Raw genomic sequence first — 23,420 nt, 5'->3', positions numbered from 1 at the left:
AGTGTTTTTTAAAGATAAATCAGAAAATCTGTCCGTCTCAGTTCATAATCTTCGCGAAAAGCACCATGGAAATGAGTTGAGGACCTGTCATTTCCTACTTTCATGTTCTTATAAATGTGGTGTGACAGCGGACAAATAAATTATCTCCTCACACATATGTCCAACTACTTTTCCGCAGCCTTTTTCTTGAATGATTTTCTCTTAGCATGCTCACCACATCTTGACTCACTGCTGTGGAAGTGATTGAAACAGCCGAAACCGTTTTTTGAAGGGGAAATAGGAATGAGATTTGAAAATTGAAGTAAAAACACTTGCCTCCTAGTATTACAAACTTTTCTAATATGAAATGTCCAGCAGCAATACAGCCAGACTTTTATTAATGAAAAGCAAAACTCCCATCTGTACAAATTATTCAGGAGCATTACTTTATTAAAACAAAGAGTCATCGCTCCCTCAGGCCAATTACTTTGAGAACTAGCGAGGAGTTTCAAAGTGTTTAATCGCTGTGTTCAGCAAAAGCAATTTATTTTGTTTTGAGACCGATACCAACTTATGGGAGTGTATTTTGCAAATAAAATACTATAATTTAGCTAAAACCTCTAAGGGCTTAGTGCCTTCAATTATTGAGATGCATACGAGTTATTTTACTGGAATTCTCCACAAATTACATTATCACAGCCAAGCTCAATGATGGCCAAAAGGTTACTTAAATTAATGGGAGAATAAATCAGCGTGGTCTTGATATTAAGGGACTATGAGATGCCAAGTTTGTGATTTAAATTATGAAGGATGAGCGTGAACACCATTATCTTTATCTGTATCTGTTAAGCCAACTCTGAAGTTGTGCATTTAAGCATTCAAGTCTCCTCTTGTTGCAGTACGTCTTATGTTAAATCTCGTTACATTACGTTAACTGACATTATGCCACAAGTTAGGTATGGGACACAAGTGGAGTATGTTGCGTATTAATGCAATTTAAAATAAGTCGGTGTCGATTTTTGGTTTCACAAGCAGCCTTCTTCTGGGCCAAAGTCTTTCCGCCTGACCTCCCCTCTTCATAGACATTGTCACTTTCCCTATTGACTGGCTCTGACCATCTAAAATTGCAGCGGATGGGTTTATGTTGGAGTTAATTTGAAGCCAGGTGCATCTCACACAGTGCTAAAGGTAACTTTTTGTGTCTGTATAAGATGAGTGTTTGATGACCTCAGAATGAGGCCGGTCATGATATTAAGACCGGTTCGTCAAAGCAGTTCTCACCATATAACACTCAAGTATAATACACAAACAAAAAGGTCCAATTAAAATATACATGGTGCAGTTCGTAAAAGAAGCCACTATCGCCTCTCGATTTTCTTCCTTCATTTGGCAGCAGCTTTCACTGCGTGCTGATCCATCTGTCCTCACTGCTTTCAAATGTTTTTCTTGCCTTTCGCATTGATGTCTATAAAACAAAACCTTCGTGTCACCTTGACTATCAATACCAGTCAGTGGAAATCTTTATCCAAGTTTCAGCAGGAATTCAAAGAAACGTTTCTTCTTTAGACAAGTGCTGTACCTGATGCACTGATTCATGCCGCTATAAATCTCTGGGTTGTGTAACACTCTTTCAAGTTCGCTCCAGAAGTAATAAATCAATATGACGTTATTCAGATACGCACAGATAATGTGCTGTGAACACATATGAACAGCCAAATGTGATAGTAACACCACTACCTCACACCCAGTAGTTAATCGTTTTCTAATTATTTTGTGATAAACTTTTGAACTCTACTTTGATTTACTTCTCCATCTCCTCACACTGCACATGCAACTCCATTTTGAAAGAATTAGGCAAAATGACCCAATGACCTGTTATGTCCTCAATAGCTGAAATTTTTTTGTGTTTTTCTTTTAAATCAGACACTTAATGGCTCCCTCCCATTGTCATGAAATGGCCCAATTAATCTCCGACTTGTGTATTTCCATGAAGAACTTGTTCCATTTCCAACTTTTAATATCCAGAAGAGACCATAACAGTGTAAACTGAATAAGTCAAAGCTGTTCAACTAACTTTTTTTCCTCTATTTCTAAAGTGGAGTTTAAAATACAAAGTCATGTTTTAATTCATGTACATGGTTCAAATACTGTGTTATTTTCTTGGTAACTAAACTTCGGTATATGAGGACTATAAATGGCAGTAAAAACAACAACTACTGAATGCAGAAAATGAAGCAAATGAGACCCTAACCCACCCAAGGTCCAGCTGTTTTTGGATCAGCCTGGAGTCGGACACTAGCAGGATGGCGACAGCTGGAGGCACCGCACTGGACTTCACTGAACTGGGCCCAACCTTGACACCTTGGACTCGAATAGTTTTGTATTTCCCCCCTGCAGACTTACAGTGGACCATTTTTTAACAAAGTTTTGGTAAGAAAACTGAGTTGTCAGTGTCAGTGTGACTTACCGGCTACCTCGGGCCTACTAGCCACCACCACACCAACCAAGCCTGGAGTGCATTTGTCTGGATATAACAGAACTGAGGGATAGACTAGCCAAACTGCATGCTTCGGAAGATATTAACCTTTCTGACCGGAAGTATTCAGGTCCTGTATCTGGATCCAGACAGCAGAGACGACACCGACCATGCCTTTCTTCCACAGGTCCAGGTCCATCTCAACAGGTGTGGGATGTTTTATACAGACTGTGATCCGAATACAGATATTTTTGTGACATAAACATGATACAGGTGCTTGTTTCTCATATGATAATACTGCAGTTAAGCAATCAGCAAGGTGGAATGAAACAATATGTACAGTAGGTTCCTTAAAAGCTCCAACAATCAGGAGCACAATTATTCCAATTGGTGCATTTCTGTAATTGCGTCTTCCTATAGCCCCTGTTCGAATCCGCTTCAGCACAGACGCTGGAAAAGAATTTTCCATCTAGAGCTTAAATAAAGTATATTAGAAACAGATCAATATCCCAATAAGCAGCCGCTGGGTTTACTGGGGTCACTTGGCTGCCCCTTTAGGAGCACTCTGGGGCTGCTCAGTGTTGTTTATACTGTGCTGGGTGACCCTGGCTCACATTTCTGTTGTTGCTGGGCTCACTGACTAAAACTCTAGGTCAAGACACGCCGCTGCAGCAAGTAAGGCCGGACAGAGGTCCAATTTCATGCTTGTGAAAATTAAATCTTCGAAGCAGAACGGCTCTAAACCCCTGAGAGAGGAAACGAGACAGAGGAGAGCCTCTGCCTCCAACTGTAATAAAAGCTAGTTTTCATTGAGTGTAATATAAAGGAGGTGCTCATGGGTATGACCGCTTCATTATTCATAATTAACAACACATCAGCCATTTATGTGAATTCTACACATAATTTTTAGAGGCTTTTTAGTGCTTATAATGCAGATTTTTCCCTTCACTTGGCTGAGTAGCTTTGCTCGTTTTGACCATTTGCAGGCTTCACAGTGCCGTATTTACATTTATTCAAATTTAGAGGCAGCTCAGCACAGTAATGAGCTTCTCAGCGCGCGCAGAGACCTGCAGTTATTGGTGAGGGAGTAAAGGGAGGAAGTGTCCTCGTTCACAGACAGTCTGGGAAACAAACTAATAACCACAGCGTGTATTCTCCAGGCGCCCACCACCATTTTATTTACTACTACAATCTCTGCTCCCTTGTGAAAGCAGTTTTACTAAGAGTAGCAAAGCACTATTTCATTTTTAATAGTTACCTTTGGGGTCAGGATTGAGTAGTCTTCGCATAATCATTCGTGGGTATGTTTGTATTGTTTATGGATTTTTTTCTTGCTGTCTGTGCTGGGAGTCGGAGCCAGTCGTAGCCTACAGTACAGCGGGGAGCTCTGTGAGATCATCTCCATATATACTGCATCTAGTTGATGCCTTCTTTAGAACTATTGATTAGTGAGAGCCTGATGGTTGCATCACAGAATCAATGCTGACTGTGAACTGTACAAATGAGGCGCTGAGATAGTTGAAGAAAAACTAATAAAATACATAAACCGTTAAACAGTCGGAGGGAAAGATGGAGGACACCATTAGTTTTTCCATTCTTAACTTTGCAAGTATGCTTCAGATACAGTGGGAAGAGAATTCGCTTTGTTTGCACAAGAAGAGAAAAAGTGTGTTTTGCAAATAAATAGAGATGCCATGTTTGCCCTCAGGGTGCACAGACTGGAAAGCCAGCCCAGCCAATTTAATCTGCATACAAATAACATGAAGCAGAAGAAGGCGAAGAAGAAAGGGAGAAATGGAGAAATTCAGTTTGTATGGAAAAGAAATAACAGATTGAAACAGAGGCCTGAAATACACACAAATGCGAAAACAGGACCTGCGCACGAGGGGGCTGCCTCATTGGGGGCACCAATAGCAGTTTTGGGGTACGGTGCCTTGCTCAAAGTGTAAAGTTGTGTCATTACATTGATGAGCTTTGCTGAGTATACACTGTATTATGTAACGTTACAGAGGAATCTGGGGAAACTCTTTGGAAGAAAGCTACTAATGTTGACTCACTTCTTGTTTTGAGGCCAAAACCACTGATATGTTGCAATCATGAGCGAGTTTCTTCTTGATGTCGATGCCATTAATGAAAAAAACGAGAACGACAATAACTTGACTGCTTTTTTGTCATAACACCGCATACAGTACAGTTTTTTTGCCTACATAGAACATTTTTCATGAGCAGGTTAAACAAAATAATTGCAATATATTAAAAAGGAAGCCGCGATGAGTCTTTCAACAGAAATAGAATAGCTCTTTAAACAGTGTTGTTCCATAAACACAGCCCCCAGGTATGATAAAAATAAAAAAGTGGTCAGAGGGTTCAGTTCAGCAGCGAAGTAGCTGTATCTTAGTCCTGTGTTTGCATTTCTCTCTCAGCGTTTGAAGTGGGTAATGTGCTTTTGGTTGAGGCCCAAAGTCTTGATGGTAATTACCTTGCTCTCTCTGACTCTCATAATTTCATGCCTCCAGGGGGCCATTACAGAAGCCTCTACTTCTAATTCTGCTGAATTAAAGAAAGAAAAAAAAGGACAGAGAAAGACGCTGGGAGCACTACAGCTCATACTTAATGTCAAGAGAAGAAAGAAATGAAATATTTACTTTTGATCGCTTCAGAGGAAGACAAATCATGTGTGCACATTCAAAACTTATTTGCTAATTTGTATATCGGCCTTACTTATCCTGAAAGTAGAAATATGTCTTTGAAATATAAATTAAAAATTTAATTTGTACGGAAGGATGTGAGGTTCGTTTTTTAACTACAACCAACAGCCAGTTAGCTTAGCATACCGCAAAGACTGGAAACAGGGGTAAACAGCAAGCCTGACTCTGTTACACTGTAAAACCTTGGGGTTGGAGTATTTCTTGGACTGACTAGTATCTTCCTTGAGATGTTGCTGGTTGTAACTCATAGCCAAGAACTCGTCCGACACATCACCTCCTCTAAAACGACGGACAGGTTGGTGGGTTTTGTCACCATCAGACAGAGTCAGGCAAACTGTTTTTCCTCATACCGGTCTTTGTGCTATGTTAAGCTAACCAGCTGTTAGCTTACGCCTCTGATACCGGTATCAAGACAGTTGTCTAACTCTGCCAGAGAGCGATTAAGTGTGTGGAAAACAAGCCTCTCTGCATGAAAAAAAGACTGAAACTGAAAAAGACTGAAACAGATTTTGAGCACAACGTTTAAATGTCCAGTCCGGTGTTGGAATCAACCAATGGATGGATCCACCAGTTGAGTACTTTTCTTAAGATCTGGAAGGCGTGCATGTCGGCCATGAACCTGTGATGAGAACTGTAAACACACGAAAGATACTCGTTGGTGCATGAAGCCAGAAGATGCCCAACTTCCCGCTCATAGAATTACTGCATCCTTCATATTGTGGGCCCCATGGAGCAAACTTCCACTGGCCAAGCTGTCTAACCCCTATAATATACACTATACAAAATGATTTACTTAACTTACAGCAGTAACACATAATTATTTAACATTCGGATAAGTTTACTTTACTTATAAGGTTCTTCTGCTGCTTCGACACTGTGGGTTGGATGTTACTTGAGGATTTCCCAAGAAGACAGTTTATCAAGATGACGATTGTTCAGGTAGAAACTTGATCAGTTGACAGTGATGAGGGCTGTAACATACTTTACTCAGTCAAGGCCTATTGCAATTTTGTAAGTTTGCTTGCAAGCCACCATGTCAAACTTGAAAGACAAACATTCAATTTATCACGTTCAATCTCACATGTTGACACAGGAGGCGTAATGTTAGCAGCATGTTATCGTTAGCTTCAGTGCTTCACCTGAGTGGCCGCATGGATGCATTCAGGTACGGTACCGAGTGTAGATCATCTTTGTTATTATGGCTCAGAGCCCAACATTCAGTTATTGTAGTCATGCGAATAAAATTGAAGAAAAAAAAAAGACTTGAAGTCTCCAGTGATCGATTAGATAATGAGTAAAATGATGGGAAGAAAAGATGCTCTCAACATGGCCTGATCTTAGTTCATAAAATGAAACAAACCTATTACCATTCTCTGAATTTCCAAGATAATATCTGCTGTTGATATATGCTTTCAAGATCAAACAATATAAATCATTGTTATTGCTGTTATTCTGAAAGAGTTTAGTCCGTGTGCTGCAGAGAGGAAAAGAAAACGCATGCCATCGATGAGGACTCTCACTCACTTTCTGCAGCACGGAGTCAGCAGGAAAGTTTGTTTTCTAAATGTTGATCCATTTGATGTCTTCATCGAACATTCATCACCTTACATCATGGATAATAACCCTGTCTAACAGCAGGCAGAGAAGGAATAATTTCACAGTGTAGTAGCCTCCCAAACGTCACCTCTACAGTATGACCATATGCTGCATGACTCAGAGTGAGTCATTAGCAGAACAGCTCATTGGATAAACCAAGTCTGCTGAATATCATATCAATAATATCTGACTGTTTTCATTAAAAAGGGTTCAAGCCCGGGCTAACTGTGATATAACCCTGACTGTCTCCAGCATGTCCTGCTTCAGAGGAGGAATTTGACAGCATGCGCATGTTGAGACTTGACTTTTCAGTGACATTCTTTCCTCGTGACATCGAGGGAAATTTTGATACCGTCATCGTGTGAAATATTTACGAGGCTCAATGTGAGGAGAGGTGTTTGTGCTGATGTGCATCTGTCTTTGTTGAATCAGAAACTAGCAATTACTTAGCAGGTAAGTGTGTGTTTACATGATGATGTATACCGCCTCTGTTCGAGCCGAAGGTCCGCTCCCTGAAAAGCACGTTATGTTGAAGTCAGCTGGCTTCGTGTCTTCGTCATGCATATTCATGGCCCCGGTAATGACAGGCAGGGGAGAGATTTCACCGCGTGATCAAGGTTGTTCCTAAATGTTGATAATTTCACAGATCAATTAGCAAACTAAGACATAAGGCTCTGTTTCGAGTCGGAGGGACGTTTGTGTGCATTTACTCAGCATACTTGTCTTAACAGTTTAATTTCTGCCCAGACCAGCTTGTTGGACCTGGGCAGACTTTTCTGAAATGACTGCATTATGTAAAAAAAAGAAAAAGAAAAAAAGAAAAAAGTCACATTAGAAGTTGTCATTACTGACCGAGCTGCAGTATTCTTGCAATATGTTTCTGTCCATCCCTTCGGGCAGCCTATCTCCGACAACATATGTTTCTATCCCACTAATTTGCTTTGCCAAATTCTTTTTGGAGGAAACATAATTAGGTCCTGGATTACTTTCACTGGCATCCATTTAAATGTAGGAAGTGTTATATCCCTATACAACTCACCAGTCATAGGGAGGAGGTTGAGGTTGATCCAGTGCTTTGGTTCAAACTGGAATATCTCAACGAAGATCAGATGGACTGGTATACAATTTAGTACAGATATTTATGTTTCCCAGATGATGCACTTGTCCTAAATAGAGGTCACTTCTGAGTCCAAAAGAACTAAGATGGTGACCACCGTTTAATGCCAAACTCGAGGTTTCACAGCGGTAGTCCACAAACCAATGGGTCATGTCATGGTCGATATACCTTTGGTGCCAATTAGCAAATGTTTGCATACTAACAAGCTAAACTGAGATGGCGAACATGGTACCTTCCCTAAACATCAGCATTATAGTATGTAGGCATTAGCATTTAGCCAAAAGTGCAGAGTATAGCCTCACAGAGCGGCTAGCATGGCTGTAACTCATCTTTTGTAGTTGCCAGGAGAAAACATTAAATATATTAACAGTAATCTATTGCAAATACTTTCAACATGAACATTTTGATTTAACATCTCAGGGTTTGAAGATATTTTTAATGTAGATGTTTTCTCTTCAAAATGTATTTGATGATGCAAATTAGTTGTATATGTAGGACCCGGGGTTGCTTGGCCATGAGGGAACTTGCAGACCAGTAATAAATATGATATGAAGCAGCAGTGATTGGAGCATTCTGTCTTATAGCTAGAATAGCTACCGGGGCTCATTTAGTCTAAAATGAACAACCCTTGCAGCGATTGTCTAGTGGACATCAATCGAGGCTCTAATGGTCTCTCTGGGTTCCTTTCTAGTGACAAGTCTGACTGGTCTGACAACAGTATTCTCTGAAGGCCTAATTAGCCTGACCATTAAGTCCAAAGGCTGATTGAAAGAGTCAAAAGAAGCTGCAGTGCAACAAATATTAGACATGTTGTTTACTGGCAAGGGAGAGGAAGTAGTTTGGAGTCATCTCACTGGATATCAACACTCAGATTTTATTCTAGTTTAATGAATTATCTCGATGATGTTTTATCATGTTGCGTGCTGTTTTCGATGCCAAACCATTTATTGTAATGCACGAAATTGTCCTAATAACCTCCGATAATCCCTCGCCACAGGGCCAAAGTAAACGTGTGCGTTTGTGTGCGTGTCTCAGGAGGCGGAGGGGAGTCGTTGCCGAATTCCTCGGAGGCGAACGAGAAGGGGAATTCAGGAAAGGAAAAGAAAAGATGTAATCCCTGAAACACGCGAGTGCTTGACATAAACAAACATGCTGGGAGGATTTCAAAGGGACGGCTGCTCGCCGGGAATCCTCTCATGTGCCGATGGGAGATAAGGAAGCAAACCGCAGTGCAGAGAGGTATGAACACATACTGTCTGCCCACACACACACAAACACACACACACACACACACACACACACACACACGCACCACCAGGGCCCCCTCTCTTTCATGTGTTATCAGGCGAAGATTCGGTTGTTTGTTTACCGGCAATTTCCCTTGTCACCAGCTCGCAGACTACATCCATACTGATGCTGAGCCAGGAGTGTAACCATGCAACGGGGGACTTTCCCCCACGCTTTCCTGATAAGCTCAATGAAGCTTGCCTTGTCTTGCAATTGGAAAACATCTGTCAAATTCCTTGGTCATAAAGCAAACTGTTTATACTTCTGTCAGCGTCAGCTGATAGGCATGCAAGGACGCTGCATACACCTGTGTACATGTCAACACAAAAATTAAGGGGGTGGACGCGACTATAGGGGCCGCTGATGCAATGCGTTATGCAATCCAATAAAAAAGCCTTTGACAAATACCGAGTTGTTGTGTACGTTGTGGTCTTGCATTTTATACTTTCATATACAGGAAAATATAGTAGAATTTTAGGGCCCTTTGACTCCAGCTTTGTTTGGTCCAAACCAAAATTACCCATGTGTCACCTCCCTCAGACCATGATCTGGACCAACAGCATTGAACACAAGTGGATACACAACAAATACCGTTGTTGTGGTTATGTTTGCTGATCAGTTTGCCAAAAGGAGAAGCTGCTATGTTGCTCTGCTACCAGCGTGCCGGTCCTACAACGATTGTCCTCATCTAAAGGTGACAAACATGTTTAAACTGGTGCACAACGCCCAGTTAGGTGCATGTTTTCGGAGATTCATGCAGCCATCTAATCGCCAGCCTACGCGTTTGGCCACCACAACGTGATGTCGGGTTGCGTTTCCCCAAAAGTTGAGTGTTCCAGTTTTTTCGGCACCTCCTGTGGTCCACGCCGCTATAGCCCAAACACACTACCCTTATTAAAATGAATGGGAGGCCCAGAAAATGAATCTTGAAGTGAAACGTCTTTGGTGGTTAGACCCGCACCATGACGTCATATTTTAAAGGAGGTAGTGATGCTGTGAGCTGTACAGGAATACCTCCCGATAGAGTCCAGACACTAGTGGTGGTGGTGATGGTGAAGGGAAAAGATTGATGCTGAAAATCTGGATGGATGAGATGTGGAGCGGGACTTATAATGGGATCACTGGGAGGACCAGCTGGGAAGACTGGTTGTGATGAAAAGCCAGAGGTGAGTGGGGTGGCGGAGGGTCGCACCCATCTGACACTGAAACGACAGCTGACAGCAGCAGAAAAAGGAACATTTTTTAAACTCTGACACCACAATTGGCTCACAGAGGCCGCGGTACGATCTGGTTTAACAGAAAGTGAACTCAGCCTCAGTCGGCTGATTGGATCGGTTCTCACTTCCAACAGAGATAAAACCCTCCATCACAGGATGTTGCAACAGAACTACTGTATATATACACATACGGTAGTATGAAATACTTGAATTTCCTCATGAGATACAAATCAAACTACTTACATCAAACATCAATAATAACAGACAGACAAGACTCAACCAAAAAAAAACTAGCAATGAAGTCATAAAATGTGTAATAAAAAAACAAAAAGCACCAAATGATTTGAATAACCTCCTGATTACCCTCCTGTTCCAGGCGTTACAGCTGACTGAAAGGAAAAGTCCACAGTGCAGCATGCAGGCGAGTGATGAGTGATTCAGTGAAGTTGGTGAACAGGTTCAGGGAAGGAAAAACTTACCCGGCTCACATCACTGTTGTCAGTTCTGTTCTGTATCTTCCTGGGTGCTGTTGGACGGGCTGGGGGCTTTTTATCACAACCACAAAGCAGAATCAGCAGCACATTGGAGCTGGAGTCTACACTGCTCTCTGATTTAAAGGCTCCTGCCAGCCTGAGACCCCCTGCTGCTCCAAACCAGCCTTGGGCAGTCAGTATTGACGCTTACCGTTGTCCATTATTTACCACATCACTGTGCATTGAGGGGGAAGATGTCGAGTCCAGTGTACACTACAAAGAGCTCAAGAACCGCGCTACCCAACTGATCGGCTGACTTTCATTCTCTTAAAACGCTGACAGTACGCTGTTGGCTGCTTTGTAGAGATGCCGGAAGGAGTGGAGTTTGTCAGTTTTGAGGTTTTGTGGTTTTGAAACCCATATAAAGAAAAGAAATACTAATAACTCTGCTTTTGCCACTGGCAATTCTCCTGCAGCTTACTTGCAAAAAGAGAGTTGCTCCTGACCGTGACTCACGCGTTAAAAAGACTCATACCTCAGTTAATAACCATATTTTTCTAACCAGCACTCGAAAGCACTTTGTAGAAAGACAAACATTCACTTGCACGACCTCAGACTGATTCGCTGAAAAAGTGAGCATTTGTAGAAGGCAGTGAGTGCATTTAATAGAAGTGTGCTTTTCTTGTGTTTGTACTGTTATTCTCAAACTTGGATGGATCTTTTCTTACATTAAATTAGTAAGAAAAATGTCAAAATTCAGCTATCTCCAAAAAACAAAGATGATTTTGGATAAAGCAAATAAAAGATTTCTGAGCAGCACATTTTCCCTCTGGGCGTAGTGTAAGACGCTACACTAAACACCTGTAGGTGAATAATGCAGCAAAATAGGAGCTCTTCAGAAACTGTGATAGAACCAAAAGATAAGCTGCGAAGTTTGGATATAAGAATACCAGCTCGTCCTCAACAGAAACAAACATCAGGTCAATGTCTGACCTCGAATTACAATTCAAACATGGCTTTTGTGTGCAAATCAAAGATCTACTGTGCATCTGATCAGAAGTTTGTGTTTCAACCTCTTATTTGATCAGATGAGTTTTGACCCCGTTAGTCTTCTGCACCATTGTCGTCTTGTGTTGGAAGCGTCTCCACTTTAAACTGAACTTTAGTACTCCGTCGGCCCAGATGTTACACAGCGCTGCACTTCACGGTTCCTTCCGAGCATGCCTGGTATTTAAAATGTCGAGGAGATTTCCATTCTTTCCTCCCAAACCACAGCCATTTATCTTTCTGCTCCTGCCAGCTGATCTCTTCCTTCCTTCCTTCCTCGGTTGCCTGACCTCAGTTTTTTCCTCTACGCTGGACGTTTCACTGACAATGGACCTTCCCTCCTCCGGAGACACTGCGAGCTGTGATCTCAGATATTTCTCACCGGCGTTGACTTTAATCTTGTCCGTCATTCTCAGTTATGGGACTACAGTAAAAACGGATTCTCAAAAAAGCAACTCCAAAAACACCTGAAGTGCTTTTCGTCAAATCAATGTTTGCTCTGTACAGACACACGGCTCTAATTTACTTTTTGCAATAAATATCACATTATTACACTCACGGCCGCCCGAGGCTTTCCATCTAAATGATCACAGTCAGATTGTTTACAGGAAGACCGGCTAATAACGATAGCAGAAAAAATCTTTACGCAATCAGCGGCCGTTAATCTTCATATCTGCAATTCTGTGGGCGGACTGATAACCTCATTGATATTATGGTGAGGTAGACGCTAAAGAATGGCCCGGTAGATAAGGATGGAAACAAACATGTCACTTTAAATTGAAATAAAAACAAGCGGATAGATGTAGCGGCAAGACAACCATCATCTGGCGAGCACTGATTAACAAAATGAGGGATTGCCAGGACGCATCTGAGTAATTCACTCAGGAGGGGGGAAATACTTTGCTGTGTTTTTTGTGTTGTAGAGTGTTTGCTTTTATGGATGTTTGGGATTCTTGTGTGATTTCAGATGGGCGGATGAGTCTAAAGATAACAGCAACGGCTTTATCTGCATATCTCTCTCCGTTGGAGCAACACATGGCTGCCTTCAGCCAGCTCTACAGCGGAGGCACGGTGAATGACTCATGGCTTATTTAGGTTGCCAGGTAAGGTGCCAGCTGACCAGAGATAATGGATGTTAATTAAAATAAATGGATGTCGTGTTTCTAGACTGCAAGTCAGCCTAATGTCTATTAAAAAAACACTAACTGTAAAAGAAAACAGATGAATACACAAACAGCAAAGAACTGAGATCTGGCTTTTAAAGAGGGATCCTCGTGATGATTGGAATAAATCGCCTGTGTAGCATTTTAATAAGCTATGGTGTCATAATTAACGACCATAGGAGCCTGCGTGCCAACTGATATAAGGGTCTAATAAACCAGAGATATGAGTGATTGAGTGAATTTCTGTACAAACTAAAAGCTGCTGGAAAACTCTCCAAGGCTGCGTCCATGTGTCCAGACTTCACCGCACTAGCAGACTTTGTGGGCACGTTCGCAGGAAGTTTTATTAAAACTTTATTATAAAAATTATCCAGTCCACAAGGGCTCTGAAGTGGACCTGCTGCAGACTTCCAGAGAGCCAAAGTAAGTCGAATTTATTATGAAGGTTTCAAACTATTACTTTTTTGAAACGGTCCTTTGAGTTGTGTAGTGTAATATTCAACCATATCATAATACAGAAATATGTAGAGGTAATCAAATTGACTTTATCATTGTTGTCCTTAGGGCCGTCTATCAGCAGCTTATATTTGACTTGCGGTCTCAGTCACTCGCAGACTTGACGTAATGACAGTGAACACGTCACAGTACTTACGACTGAGGGCTCAGGCCGCAAGTCCAGAGGCTGGAGATTTGAATCCCACCCAATGCAGATTTTTGTCTCTGCCGCCTGTTCTCCGCTTTTCAAGCCGCACTTCATCTCAACCATGCCTCGTTTTAACATAGGGCACATTTAAAAACATTTACTGGGAATCCCAAATCTCACAAAGCCTCTTTGTCCGATAATGAAACTGAAATATATTTCCTCCCTTGACCCACTAAAGTTTCCCAAATGAGACAGAACGGAAAAACTGAAATGTGTACAAAGGGACTTTGGTTTAAAGGGGTTCAGGGAAGATAAAATGAGTCCTGCTTTTACTCGTCTTGTGCACAAAGCACAGCCTTGATTCAGGTCGCTTAATTGAGAGGTGACTTTTTTTTTTTAAATAGTCACACAACCAGCCTGCCAAACGCACAAAATTTTCTTCAACCAGATGGAACAAAAGACAGTAAAGTAAATCTCAACCGTCCAGAGTTTTGGGCTGACAAAGTGGCGTAGAGAATCAGAATAACCTGATTTCTCTTATACAGTACCATCACAAAAGGGCTTCCTCACACCCTGATTAGCCACGAGGGGATTCCCCCTCCCCCCAGCTGCTCTCAATCATTAATCAGGAGTCTCCACAGGATCTGAATCCACAAGTGAAAATATAGCAAGTATCAAACAAACAGTTCACTGATACAGCTCCTGAAGACTTTTCGCATTTTACTGGACCTGTTGACTCAAGTTCTCACACTGCAAGGAGTTTTTGTGATCGTCTCTGTGGTTCCCATTTTAAAAAATGTGTTTGTAGTTGTTTCTTTTCATATATGAATGTTTTGCATATGTTTCTGGGTGACACAAGATTAAACACAGATTATTTGAATTTCTCACGTTTTGCAGACCAACATAACCATTACAAATCCGGCTCTTCACATTTTATCTGGCATTTTCAATCCCTGCACAGTCCTATTTCGTCTCAGCTATGCCCTGTTTCTACTTCCTGACCTCCACAGCGCAGAAGAAGATGATTTCTGTATACACCACCGCTCTCTCTCCGTGGGGTTCCTTTTGATTTTCCTCTCTATGAACATGTTGGCTCCACCATCACATTCGCTATCTTCCCAGATAATTGCAAACCCGATGACAGTCAACCTTACCCTTCTTTTTCCTTTTTAAAAAACCCTGCTTGATGTACACATTGTGCTTCAGGGCGCAGCTGGATGTCTGCCCTCCACCTCGAGCTCCATCCTGACAAGAGTGAGCTGCAGTTCTTCCTCGCGTCCTCTGCTCTCTAGCCTCTCTCCTCTGTCACTATTACTACACCACCACAATGCCTCCTGTCAGGACTAACAAGTGTCTGAGTGTGAGCCCTGACAACTGTCAGGAAACCAAGAAATTAGACTTGAGGAGTTTCTGTTCGGATGAAAAAAACAGGGATTTTATTTGTCTAGAAGTGTCAATATTTGATCCAGGATTTTCTGTCAAACTGTCTAAAGTTTCAGATATTAGAACAGGTAACTTTTCCTGTTCACAGAAGGATTACAGTGAAGGAAAGTATTGTGGGTAGGCGTCACGATTTATGGTGTTGATGATAACCGTGAAAATCAGATATTTATCATATTAATAATTCATTGATGTTATGTGTAAAGACTCTCTTCCCCTCACTCTACTCGTGTGTATGTTGTGTAATATTATACTACGTAGAAAGTTTTCACTTGACACATTCAAATATTAGGCTCCTTACTTGATATTTATTCAATAATTATTGATTATCTTGTCTTTTTCTTATTGCATGAGTTGTTTTTCTTGCAGGTTAAGAAGATATTCCCAGTTTGGTGTAAACTTGGACAGGAACCAGGTGCGCTCCGACACACCTGGTTCAAATGATCGGCTCGTTATCGAGCTCTGCTTGAAGCCCGATAACGACCCGGTCATTTGAATCAGGTGTGTTGGAAGCAGGGAAACATCCAGAACATGCAGGGCAGGAGGCTCTGAGGTCCAGGACTGAAGAAGACTGAGCCAAAACACCTCAAGCAAGTGGATTTTGTGCTTTCAGAAACACTTTTTAAAAATTGTAATTAATTTTTTTATTTTTTATTTTTCTAGTTTTCTTGTCTCAGGTGTTTGGTTTTGAATGCTTGTTACAAACTGCGGCTTCAGTATCAAACTGTGTTGTTTCACATTGTGAATGTGATGCCTGATGAAGGTCCCAGACAGAGTGTGTGTGTGTGTGTGTGTGTGTGTGTGTGTGTGTGTGTGTGTGTGTGTGTGTGTGTGTGTGTGTGTGTGTGTGTGTGTGTGTGTGTGTGTGTGTGTGTGTGTGTGTGTGTGTGTGTGTTAAACTCAGCGCTGACATTGTGTGGGACCTTTTTAATTAAAAAAAATACATTATAAGATCTCCTGAGGTATCAGTTTCACAATTTCAGCAGCTGTGAGTTATGGGAATGGATGGAAGGCCCTCTGTGTAAATATTCTTCCAACTGTGATTTGTTTTTATAAGGAACGTGATACGCTTGATGTCCAGAAACACATTAATAATTTAATGGCTTATGAATCTGCTCACTGTTGTTAAATATAAAGAGCGTGCTTGTATGTGTTTTTAACGTGTTCCTACATTCTCTCCTAAATGTTCTCCTGTGTGTCGCACGTTGCCAAGAACACACACCTTCCTGTATATGTGTTGCGAGCTTCGACGTCCTATCGGTCCTTGAACACTGACCCAATGTCCTGTGTGTGAATTGGCCATTTCTCCAGGCCCTGACAGCTGGGGGGCAGGCGTATCGCTGCCTGCCCGGGCAGACAGCTGCTCCTTCCCCTCGTCCTGCCCTCTAACAGTGGAGCCTTGTGCCGCATCCACCTCTCCTGAATGTCAGCACTCATGTAACTACTTCGCCCTCACATCACAAGCTCTGTGTTTTTTTTCCCCTTCACCCCTCGTCTGTCCTCTCTTTCGCTCTCTTTCTCCCAGAGGACCGGTATGTTTATCTGTCGCACGTTTGCACCTCTTCCTTTTGTTTATGTTTCCCATCGTCTCCACTTTCTGCAGGAACGCTGGCTGGTTATGAACGTCACCGCTGCAGAGTGACAACTTTTCTGTATACCAAACATCGTTCCACAGACATGAGTCATAATTCATCACTGTTAACATCACAAACAGCAGGTTTTCACAGTAAATTCTACCAGCCAACTACTGCAATTAGGCTTTTGCAATAAGTGACAGGTCATTATTTGGAATATTACAGTGAGCTGCTGTGAATTTGAATTTATCAGTCTTCTGAAGTGACTGTAAAAAAACATTTTTTAAAAAGTAAAATTGGTACATTACAAGATAATACTGTAATTAGGGTACAACGCTATACAGTAATTTAGCACTAATATATTGTAGTTTTACAACAAGGTACATATGCTTACATGCTAATAGGCTAAAAGGCCTACAAGTGGGCCAACAAGGTACACATGCGAACAACAAGCTAACAGGCCTACGAGTGGGTCAGCAACGTGCACATGCTAACAACAAGCTTAAAGGCTAACATGCAAACAGTCTAACATGCTCACATACTAACAGGTCTTCGAGTGGGCCATCAAGGTACACTTGCTAACATGCTAACAAGCAAAATACAGTTGTGTTCTGTACATTTACTGTAAATCTGTATAGTTACAATGTCTACAGATGCTTTTTACAGTATCATAATGTAACTTTTGTAAAATAATTACAGCATTCTGCTCTGAAATGCCTGATTATTATCCAGTAATTTACTGGATAATTACAGTAATTATTTTTAAACAGTGCCCTCTTGCAAAACAACCAAGCTTTTAAATGAATTTGTAATTTCCTTAATAATAAGTGAAGAACAAGTTTCCACCTGCAGACGTTGTATAAGTCACATACTGTACAGTATTTGTTTTTAAATTACAGTGAGAGCACTTGTGGTGTTGGGTGGGTGTGATGCTCTAACCTCATATTTAGGAATGCAGGCGGGTGTATTTTTGTTATGAAGGAAAATTATCTCGCGGGCGAAAATAAGCACCTTGGACAGGGTAGAACTTGCGCTCAGAAGCATGACACCATGTCAAGTCCAGCTGAGGAATGCTAATGCAGGAGGCACCTCAGCTAAGTTGGTCTCCGGCACGAAGACATGACGGACGGGGCCGATCCAGCCCGTCTCCGCAGGAGGAGGCTGCAGGGAGGATCAGTCACACTCCACTTGCAACATGACTGATCTCAGGGGTCAGAGGGCAGCACTGTAGAGGCTCTGAGTGGAATAAAGATGCATCAGCAGCAGCAGCAGCAGCAGCTGTGTGTGGAAACGTGGTGATTGATGCTTCGGCATAAATATGGAACAGAAGAGAAAGATGCAGGGTGAAAGAAAATGGAAATATCAATCAGGCATAATAGAAACAAATTAATCCCGTCACACTCAAGGTGTTTTTGCAATTATGTCAAATGATCAATTAATCTGTAGTGAAGTCACTGATGAATACACACCTTCATATGTAATGTCCTTAATGGGAAAACATGACCACTAGTGCAGCGGATGCATGTCTTTTGGCACAATATGTCTGATGCTGCTGTGGGGCAACCCAAATCCAATTAAACATGAAACACCAAACATATTACCTTTCATGCTCGAGTATATCTTTCATCTTTTCATTTCATCTTTGAATGTCACACGTCTCGTCACAACATGTTCTGTCAACGAAGCGTGCAGAAATACTTACAGGGAAGTTTTCTCAACTTCTCTCCACAGATCTTCGGTTTGATTTCACAAATGAACAGAAATCTTCTGCAATGCTGATCAAACCGACACTCAGCTTTACTTTGATATTAAAAGCTTATAGATCCAATTTCTCCATCCAGTCGTCCCAGTGATTATTATTGCCTGAAACGTGCATGTATTGCATCACATGGGTGTTACTTTAACGAGCGAGAGCTGCAAGTAGTTTGCACAACTAATCTGTAAACATGTATGCTGCTTTCAGTGCATGTGAAATGTTTGTGAGTGCATTCTGCTGACTGTGACAGACACACATCGTATTTACAAGTGATTTTATTTAATTATGTTTATGTTAACTGAAAAATTATTAAAGATACTGTATAATCTTTCTTATGGGCGCCATTAAGTGTATAAAATAAACCAAAAAACAGCATGTCAAGCTCACTAATGGCAGGGCTCGCCTCCCCGTGTGCAAGACAAGTTGCCCAATACTATGTTACAGCGGCACCCACGCTGCATCACGAGCCAGCACTACCTGAGACAATTGTGACTGGGTTAAAGTAATGTTAACAAGCCAGAGCATTTTTTCCCCTACACCAAAATGAGAAGGTCAGAATGCAAGGCTAGTGCTATGCTGACATACAAGTGTACTCCAGCACCTTTTACCTCACTGTAGGGTGAAGTTACATTCCTGACATTTCTTACGACACCCACAGAGGTGAGACAAGTTTGAAACTTTCAACCAGTGGCGGCCTGGTGTTCAGTTACTCTGAACACCAGAAAAAAAGAAAAAAAAACTAATGTTATTTAGCTGAAAGTTCATGTATTTTCTCTGTACTCCAGTGCTGTCTGCTACTTTGCAACACTGCATTATAATTGCCTGGATTTTTATTTCAAGAGATGACAATGTTGGTCAGTCAGTCCACCACTCTGGTCCGAACTACATTATCCCAACAATGGTGGATGTATTGCTACAGTCACACCATCATCTGGTTTTTAGTTTGTCTGGTAAGTTAGCACCATCATTTTATCAATGTTTTTTTGAGTTGCTCCATGACTTGATGTGAAAATGCTTTAAATCTGCATTCTTTATAATGGCCAGCATGGGCAAGTCCACTGGTTTCAATAGAAGCCTTATTGCATGTAAGCTTATGAGAAAATGATCCTACTTCTGACTTGATTTAATACCTCAGTAAACGGTTTCCTACTGACTTCATGTTCTCAATCTCTAGTTTCAAGTCTTTTTCAATGCAGCATGATGTTTATTTGGTAAAATGTGGTCCGATTTAGAATAAAGTAGATGATAAAGTAGCGTATGCTTTAGGGCGCGGCTACCTTGTCTAAATTTGGTCACGTCTAACTCCATAAAAACCAAGATGGTGACGGCCTTATTGCCTAACTTGAGGCTCGGTTGCTAAATGCCTGCAAAACAAGATGAGTAAAAGTAAAACATTCCCACCAGTCTCCTTTTGTAATTTGTGTTTGGTGCTAATTAGCAAACATTAGCATGCCTACCCACTAAACTAAGACGGTGCACATGATGAACATACTAAATATCAGCGTGTTAGTATTCTGCTTGTGAGCATGTTAGGGTGTTATGTAAGCATTTAGCTCAAACCACCAGTTAAACCGGAAACCATGTCGAGCTGCCTGCAATTAAGCACAGTAGTACTGCTCCCGAATAATTAGGGCATTTAAAACGGTTGGCGAATAATCAAATAAATGACGTGTTTGCAAAAATTAAATTCACAGTTTACTCGTGTTCCTGGCACTGTTGTCCCCTTGACAAACATATATTCAAAAACCTGTAATCTTCCTTCCTTAAGCTCACATAATTCACATTGCCCCTGCCCACACAGAGAGCGGGGTGTGAAAGAAATGATTAGAGAAGAATGAGCGCTGGAAATGCGTATATGTCAGGCTGTGTCTTCAAAACCTTGACGCCTCTTAAACGCAAATCCTCGCCAGAGGTCATGTGTCTTTTCACGCATGTGAGAGCATGTCTCCTCAATTTCGGCTACTTTGAAAGCATTTAAATGAAGATACATCCTGTACTGTATGTGTGTGTGAACATGTGTGAGAGTGTGTACTTATGGATATTGTTTTGTTCTTCTTGTGTGACAGTTTGGCGATTTGTTTGCTGCCAGAACCAACTGGTTGATCCAGCTTTGTAAGATCTCTCGTTCAGAGGAAGTGTCTTTAAGTGAACGCTGCTTACATCATCTTTCACACACAAAACTGGCTTATCCCCTTCACTGATGCACCAGAACGCTCATGTGTAAATCTCTGCATTCGTGTGGGGAAAAAAAAGCACAGGTCATCATAATTGTTTGTATGAGTTCCAGGACGACAGTGATTTATATCGCGATGGCAGTTTCGCTGCCCATCCCCCACCCTTTTAATTTTTCCTCTTTCACTCTCTTTCTCTCTCTTAACCTGCGTGGCCTTTTCCTCTCACATGTGGATTTGGAATGTAAACGATCACCCAGAGGGTCAAAAAGGAAAAGGTCGCCCATTTTCAATATGCAAATGTCAAATTGCAATGCTCAAAATGCAAATTTCGAGGCAAATACCAGGATCGTGCAGAACATCAGACACACAAATGAGTGCCTTAGATTCTTCAGAATCAAGAGACGCATTCCTCGATGGGAGTGTCAGTGAAGAAGATTGTAATTGGTTTAATTTCTGCACGCAGATCTCCTCACATACCAAAGCTAAGAGTTAATGGAGCACGTAATGTGCGTGTAACTGTAAAGAAAAAAAACAAACCTTTTTGCTTTGTCTCCTGAGATCCGGTTTCGCTCATTTTTATGGCGCTGCTGCAGCTGAAGGAGAAAGTGGAATTGTTTGCTCAGTATTTGCTGTCACTCATGTTTATGTGGTGGAGTGAAGAATTTCTCTGTTCCCCAAGTCGGTGTAAATCTCAGGTGCAGGGAGGTATGTAGTTGTGTGTTTATGGAGCTTCCTGCAGAGTAGATTGAGGGTAATTACACATCTAAAGCCCCTCATATAACAGCACCCTCTTTGTCCCGCCGACAGGGTGCCTATAGCTGGGGATGGGGTCATGGAGTGCAGTCAGACAAACAACAGCCCAAGGATCAGATTTAAACGTCTGACTTTAGATTCAAGGCACACAAACAGCGACGCACACAGCATGTGGATGAGTGTCCAGACACGGATATGTGTGGAGACCATATCTAAATATTTGTTTGGTCAGTAAATTGACAAAAGTGGTAGCAGATAGCGTTTCTAAGTGGTATTACTGTTGGCACCGCCATCGCAAAGACAACTGGATCATTTCCGTTTTCTTCAGAGTTCATTCATTCATTGAGTCTAAAATGGAGATGTGAAAGAAGATAGAAATGGTGCCAGGCTGCCGACTTGACTGTTCGCCAGTAAGCCTTCATTTTCCTGGGAGATTCATGCCCGGTGGAAGACAAAACTGCACAGTGAAAGGGGTCTTTGGGAGCTTCACAGCAAAACAGCATTGCAGCATTCTTCTAAACAACTGAAGTAGATGAGGACTTTTTTTAAAATGCAAAAAAGGGTTTCACACAGCTCCTCCTGCATAATCCCATCCTCCGGAAGATGAAGTTCCCCTTTTTCCCAATATAGAGCAGAAACTGAAAGGGTGGGTGATATCAGTGCAGTCAATTCACTGCAAACTTTCCAATAATGCATCAGATCTTATTTGCATTCTGCCCTTGAGACCCGTCAGTGGGTGGCATTCGAAGAGCAAATGTCAGAGAGGGGGGCGTAATCGAAGCAGGGAAGTGAAAACATCGCTCAAAAAAAAAAAAAAATGTGAATGATTCTCGTTAACATCCCCCGAAGACTTAACATTTTAAAAGGTCAGGTTAATACTGTAGAGAGACACGTTGCCAAGTAGCACTTCAGTTTCTTCCGCCCTAACTAAAACACTGTGTCACAGCCTGGCGGATGTAAACAGATGCTGCTTCCTACATCCTGACTTCAGCTAGCACCCGCCACCTCCGAAACAGAAGCACAAACCCATGTGGAGTCACGACATAGTCAGGTCTGAAAATTGTGAAAACAGCAAATACAGAGTATCGTACTAAAACTATTTCAATCAGGACAGATGGGTTTTCGTGGCGCAGTAAGGTTGCTGCATTAAAGGCTTACTGTGCTATCTAGCTAAGGGCAGCTGCAGTTAGCAGTTACTTTGGTGATATTATGCCCCCTGTCGAGTTGAGTATGAATCTAGGTAGCCACATTTTTTGTTGGGATTTGTCTGGGGTTTGTTTTGTTGGGACAAAAGAGAGAAATTCCCCGGACTCCCTTATAAAATCCCTCAATTTTGAGAGGTGTTGAATTAGGAGACACTCTATAAGCTTTGTGAAGCACTGTTTCTGACAAATTCTGAATTATTTGGGCCTTCTTGTAAATTCGGCATATGTTCTAGCCTCATTTAAGCAGGTGCTGCAGCCCCCTCAGCACGTCTAGTTCCCACATCCATGGTCCTGGGTGTTCGCTTTAACAACAGACTAGACAGATAATACTGAGTCACTGAACAAGAGAGGGTAGAGACCTGTTTTTTGTCAGGTATTTGAAAGTAAACTGGTCCCAGAGAATATGAACATGCTGGTGAAACCTGCAGGCTTGTAGCCTTCTGACAGTGAGGGGGATGAGGCGTAAAGCACACTCAATCTGACACATCACCCCTAAACTTTCAACAGTGAGCTGATGGCATTTTAAAGCATCTTCAACCTCCACATCATCTCTCTAAAGAGCAACAAAGAGTGGGTTTGGAGCATGTTTTTGTGCCAGCAGTGAGCGCTTTCTGCCCAAAAAGCTTCACCCTGGAGGATCCTGAGCACGAGCAGTTGCATTCCTGCTGTGATTGTCTCTGCATGTGTAATGTACATCACATGCATTATGCATTTGTGGGTCTGCAGAGGGCAACGTATAGCGTGTATAAGCATGTAGGCGTCAGCAAGCATTAATAACAACTATTCTCCTCAACCAAACATTCAGTCCGCAG

Source organism: Pagrus pagrus, assembly GCF_965226575.1.
Source record: "Pagrus pagrus genome assembly, chromosome: 19".
Classification (NCBI taxonomy): Eukaryota; Metazoa; Chordata; class Actinopteri; order Spariformes; family Sparidae; genus Pagrus; species Pagrus pagrus.
This window is presented reverse-complemented; position numbering follows the sequence as displayed.